The sequence below is a fragment of the Aotus nancymaae genome, unplaced genomic scaffold (assembly GCF_030222135.1).
Source record: "Aotus nancymaae isolate 86718 unplaced genomic scaffold, 86718_ANA_hifiasm-v0.15.2.pri h1tg000004l, whole genome shotgun sequence".
NCBI lineage: Eukaryota > Metazoa > Chordata > Mammalia > Primates > Aotidae > Aotus > Aotus nancymaae.
The window spans coordinates 1,557,923-1,564,451 of NW_026988415.1; positions in this window are offsets into that span (position 1 = coordinate 1,557,923).

The following is a 6,529-nucleotide window of genomic DNA, read 5'->3' on the forward strand; positions in this document are numbered from 1 at the left end:
TTATACAGGATTGTCTAGGGCTACTCTGTCTTACCATTTTTACTCCGCAAACTCTGCATTTTAAAACCTTCCCAACCAACACAAAAACTGTACCTATGCAGCCATCACTGCCATGACAAAAATCACTGCCATGAGAAATTTCCTGAGGGTCACCCTTTGCCCTCACAGCAGACATCATAGTTTGAAACAAGCCTTGGGATTTGGGTGCAATAAGTGTGTTGCTAAGTGAGTTTTCCTGTTCAACCCAAGTGACTAAAATGTAGATGCAATAAATACATTTGTCTGTCAAGTGAGACTCTGGCCTCCAATACCCACTGCTCTTGGTGACATCATGGTGGCTATGTGTGTTCTTGAGAACATAAATCAGTTGTTGTTTCTGATTTTTATTAATTTGCCTTCAAAAAGCTTGACTTTTTAAACAGGGGCTAGAAGTCTTAACAAGAGAAGTACAAAAGGCAGTGGAAATAGAAATGCATGCTTCTGCTGTACAGAACAAAAGGATTCAGGTTGAAAATGAGCAAAAATTGAATCCTATTTGAAAGCTGAATTTGCAATACTAGGCAGCAGCTGCCTGCAAATGTCTGTGGGGAATTTATTTTTTTTTCAAGTTACAAATTAAAAGGGGTTCTTTGGATAAAGAAAGGTTTGAGGGAAAACAAACTCAAACTGCCATAAATCTGAGACAAAAATATTCTGAGTGGTAATGAGAGACATTTGGAAGTAATAGCATTGTATGTCTCCTGAGTGATTGCTTGATTTTAAGGAAGCAATCTTTTTTCTTTTTTTCTCAAAGAAAACCTTTTGAACTTTCAGAACTCCATTCATTTGTGTTGATTCAGTTTTTCAAGGCTAAAAAGGCCGTCTGGGTGAAACTGACACTTGTTTCTAAGCATACATTACATGTCATAACCAGATTACTGTTTTCCTGATCCCTTTCCACTGTTCTTCCTTACTGATGAGTTATTACATTTTGAGTTGACACCTTGGGTCACTCAAGAAGGTCTCCATACATCATCACGGCTGGAATCTGTCACTTTTGACTGGCCCTTGTTTTGAAGCTTGCGATCTGGTGTTAGGGTAGTCAGCACCCTTTGACCTTCCTGATGTAACTCCTCACGTAGACTGCTTGTTTAGCTTTTAGAGCCTTTAGGTTGATTAGACAGAGTGATTAAATCTCCAGGATATGTTCACTTACATTTAATGTTCTTGGACATTAATTTTAATGCTTAATAAATGACTTAGTTTGATAAGGTGTTAAGTGACCTAAATGGATAGAAAACAGCTCAGGGACCTCAACCAAGCTTTCCTTCCAACTTGGGTGGGAAGGACAAGTCATCAGTACATTCTCCGTTTTTTCTTATTACCAAGAGACTCCTGACTGCTTGGTTTATGAGGAGGTTGTGAATGAGCAGTGGTACAATGGAAAAGGGCCAACTGATTGCCAAATGTGCAAGCATCATTCACCCCTCAGAAGTTATTGAGAGGAAGAGTTCATTTTGGAAAATAAATCCAGTTTAACTACCTAAATACAAAAGCAATTCCCCCAAAGCAAAGCAATTCCATACATGGTGATTGCTTTTCATAACCAACCCCAAAGAAAGCAATAGACCATTTTTAATCTCCCAAAATTGCATGGTTTCTGTGACTTACCTTTGAGAATCAAGTATTTCACATTCAGCTCATGATTCTGAGCCAGTTGGACCTGAAAATCACATCTCAAGATGAAAATGGCAATTGACCCTCAATAATTGGCATTAGGGAAAAATGATTTCTAATCTGTGGTAACTCTGCTGCTTGTAGTCCTCATTAGAGTTCCATCAATACATATTAAAATGCATGTTCAAATAAGGATCATCAGGAAAACATTTTAATTCCTATGTAATGACAGTGGCATCATTGTCACATACGATCAAGTAATGTGTGATCTAACTAAGACATCTTTACTCATTTGAGAAATCTTACAAAAGGATTCCCATTTAATTGTGGTGGGTTTGCTGTCTTCTGATAAGTAAAACTGTTTTCAGGAAAAGTTAATAGAGAAATCCTGTTTTTCAAATTATGATGTTTGATTTTATCTAAGCACATTTTAAGGTTCTTAAATTCTATGTTAAATAAAATGACATTTAAGGAATAGATTATGAATCTTTTGGGCACTCACTTGGGGCAGGTACAATAGATACTAACATGGAGAATGCACGGGATTATGAAGACTAGGCAGGTAGCAGACAGGCTCACAAGTAATAATATTGTAAGAAACAAAGGATAAGTGTGATCAGGGAAGTGCATACAAAGAGTTATGGGAGCATAGAGAAGGAGGCAACTTATTTTATACTGGAGATGACATTAGAGTTGAATGTGAACCTGAGTAAGATGGCAGTAGGCCAAAAGGGTAGGGAAGGGAATTGTAGGAGTGACCAGTTTGAACCAAAGTGCTGTATTAAGGCATTCTTGCATTACTATAAATAAACACCTGAGACTGAGTAATATATAAAGAAAAGAGATTCTATTGGCTCATGGTTCTGCAGGTATGTTCTCAGCTTCTAGGGAGGCTTCAGGAAGCTTAAAATCATGGCAAAAGGCAAAGGGGGAGCAGGTGTCTCACATGGAGAAAGCAGGAGCAAGACAAAAGGGTGGTGCCACATACTTTTAAATGAGCAGATTTTGTGTAAACTCAGAGTGAAACCTTGCTTATCACCAAGGGGATAGCCCAAGCCATTCATGAGGGATCTGCCCCCAATGTTCCAAATACTTCCTACAAGGCCCCACCCCCAACACCGAAGATTACATTTCAACAAGACCAACCCTCAAATGTGAAAACATGAAAGGTGATTATATATGTAACAAAAACAGGAGTAGTCTAGTGTGACCCGACCCAAACTCCAAAGGGATACTGTGATGTCATACTTAAAAAGCAGATTGGGGGCTAATTGTAGGACAACTTTAAACACTTGGCTATAGTGGGAGTTGAATGTTACTCTTCAAGCCCCCAAGATTTACAGTCAAATACTGAAACCTAAAGTTGAGGAATGTGATGGGCCTAGAAGACCTGAGTATCAACTGGGGAATTTGAAAGGAAAGGCAAAAGTAAACGTGCCAAGAGACAAGGCAGCCTGGACAAAATAACTTGGTTTGTTATTATTTAATACAAGGAGATATTTCACTAAAACAAATTTCTACTTTAGGCTGAATGTAAGAAAGATCGTCATTATTATTGCTTTATTATCACTCTATAGGAAAAATGTAGATAAAAAGAGCTGGCAATTGATTTTTTCATAGTGTATGGTCAGCACAAACATTTATTCATCAATCTGGCGGATTACTGCTTACCCTATGTGCCAGGAACTGAACTAAAAGCTGCAGATATAGGGAAGAATAAGGAAATTATCCTTAGCACTCAGGGAGATCACAGACAAAGAAATGAACAGTACATTTCCATGCAGAGGAGTCTGTGCTGAGCTCCATGTTCCTATAAGAGTAACAACAAGGAGAAAGATCAAGTCTTGCTTGGGTGCATCTAGGAAAGCTTCCCAAGGTAGGAGAAGCTTGAGCTGGATCTAGACTTTTCAAAGAGCAGTGGTTTTCCCAGGATACCAGAGTTTCTAAAGAGAAGCCTTTGAGCAATCATGGCTGAAAAACCCAAGCCGAGTGTTCATTCCTGCAGAGTAAGAACCTTAGCCAGTAGGGTTCTTACCTCATCAGTTATTTGATGAAGCAGGTAGAATCATGAAGCAGGCATCGGATGGGCCCAAAGATAAGACGGAATTCGATGGGAGGATGAGCAGGCACTGCAAAAAGGAAGCCCAAAAAGCAAAGACCGTAGCTTTACTTTCTCCTGAGGGCAAGAAACATCCTACCAGATATTACCAAGTGCTTTTGTTCCTTTGAGTGTTTGGAGCAAAAGATCATGGAAGCCATGATTATTGACATAATTTTAAAAAGTAGGTTTAACCAATCACCATCCACACCTGCTGCTAATTGTTCTTTAGAAGAACAGCAAAGGTAACCTATTTCTCAACTCATTAGAATACACACAACTAAATAAAGATGACCATAACAAGATCATAGAAACTCACAAAAAATGGTTTGGGGAAATTCTGAACACAATGCCCTATTCTTTCTCAGATTGCCATCACAGCCCTCAGACTCTCCATGTTCTATTCCCCAACGCTGCTCCTGCAGCTCTTCCTTTGGAGAACTGCTGCTGGGCTTTGTTCAGCATGTGCCTGCAGTTCAAACTAAGTACAAGAGGCAGGACTGAGATTGGGCCTGATCTCCCAGAGACACATCAGTTATTTGATGAAGCAGGTAGAATGAACTCTCGGGCATCCACAGCCTGGTCCTCAGTGATGTTTGTAGGAACAGGCCTTGTATCTGTTAGTGAGAGAAGCCACAGGCTACGTCTCTTGCAGCAGCTGCTATTGAGGTACATTAAAGTGTAGTAGATGGCACAGTGCACATGCCTTGAGTTTGGGTTTACACTGCATCATCTAAACTCATCAATAATACTGGTGGTAAAATAACAGCACCTATTAATTGAGCACCTATTAAGTTTATACAGATGCTCCTTGACTTACCATGCAATTATGTCCTGAAAAACTCATCATAAATTTCAAAGTACCATAAGTGGAAAATGTACTTAACACACCTAACCTACTTAACATCGTATCTTAGCCCAGCTTACCTTAAACACGCTCAGAACACTTGCATTAGCCCACAGTTGGGCAAAATCATCTGGCAATACAGTACACTGTAGAATATGGATTGTTTACCTTCATGAAGTTATGGCTAAGTGGGAGCTACAGCTCGTTGCTGCTGCCCAGTATCATAAGAGAGTATCAGACCACATATCACTAGCATAGGAAAAGATCAAAATTCAAAGTACCATTTCTACTAAATGCATCATCGTTGTAAAGTTGAAAAATTTTAAGTTGAAACATCTTATATCAAGAACCGTTTGGACAGCTATGCATGATTTCATTCAATCAGCCTTCCAAGGAAAGCATTATCTTTTTGATACTACAGTTGGGAAAAGTGAGAAACTCAAAGTGCAGTAACTTGTCTTCCATACTGGTTGCCTTCTAGAAGTTTGATCTTCTCTGGGTCTGGCTTTCTGACAAAATTCATACCCCTTGGAGAAGAGAATAATGCTTGGAAGGGGTCATGAGGAAGACATCTGGGATCCAGGTAATGTTCTATCTCTTGACCTGAGTGGAGTTCTATGAGTGGATTCACTTTGAAAAATTATTTTTTAAAATATATTTCTTTATGTTTACTTAGTTTTCTTTTAGTTCCTATCATTTACCTCTGATTTCTGTCTCTATTATTGATTCCCACTTTGAATCAATCACTCATTTTCCTGATAACTGTCAAAGAAGAAAAGCCTATGACAAATTGCCTGGCGGCTAGATGGAACAACTGGGACAGCATGCTACTGGGTAAAGTGGTCCACATGTGGATCAATCTGAAACCCGTGGCCTGTGAGCACTGTGCTCTAGCAAATTGAGTTAAATTAGTCCAGTCACCACAAAGTGGCCTTATCACAAATTAGTCTTTTGCACCAACTGGTGGTTACTTTTACCTCCAAATGATTGATTCCCAACCTTGGGTGACTCTGGGTATAGCTATGAGCAAAGCAGGATCTGGGGCATACATGCCTTACCATTTGCCTGAAGTGTTATTTTTGAAAAACAAAACAGGCTCTTCAGGATATTGCTGAGCATATCTCACTTAGAAAAGGCCAGATAACAATCTGCTGCATTGATTTATCCTGGGACAGGAGTCAGGTAAAAGTTGCTGGTAGGGGTAGGAGTATTTATCTCTGTGCTCCCTATTTTCCATAGTGTGTGGGGAACAGTGATAAATACCCCAGGGACCACCCAGAACACATAAGTAAAGGGGTGGTGATGACCAATCCTCTGGCAAATACATTATCCTCTTAATTCTGACTATGTAATGCTAAAGTTAATGGGAGGCCATTGCTTTGGACTAGTCTCCTACACTAGGCCCCAACAAACCAGACCAAACCAAAATGGAGTCACTTACGCTAAATGCCAAACAATCAAACTGAAACTTTATAAAAGCAGGTAGATCCCCAAATAGACCAGTTTTTTTTTCTTTTCCTGAAAACAGGAGATTCACAGCAACTAATCAGAAAGAGCGCAATCTCCCTGAATCAGTGTGATAAGGACATCCCCTTTTCTTTAACCCTTACAGGAAGAGTGACTGGTAATAACTTGCTGTTAAGCAATCTGCTTTTTTTATTGTTCTATTTGCTTTTTCCAATCTTAGAGAAACCAATTGTTCTGTCATGCCCAGAGACAGTCATTCTATTTTATAAAATGAGGTTGTTACCAAATTCTCAGATTGCAAATAAAAACCAATTAGATCTTTAAACTAAATGTGTTGTAATTTTGCCTTTTGACAGTAAGCACAATTATGCCAGTGTCACAGATCAGGAAAGTGAAGACCAAATTAGGAAAGTGATTTGCCAAGAACATATAAGCCAAAGGTGGCAAAATATAAGTTCAAA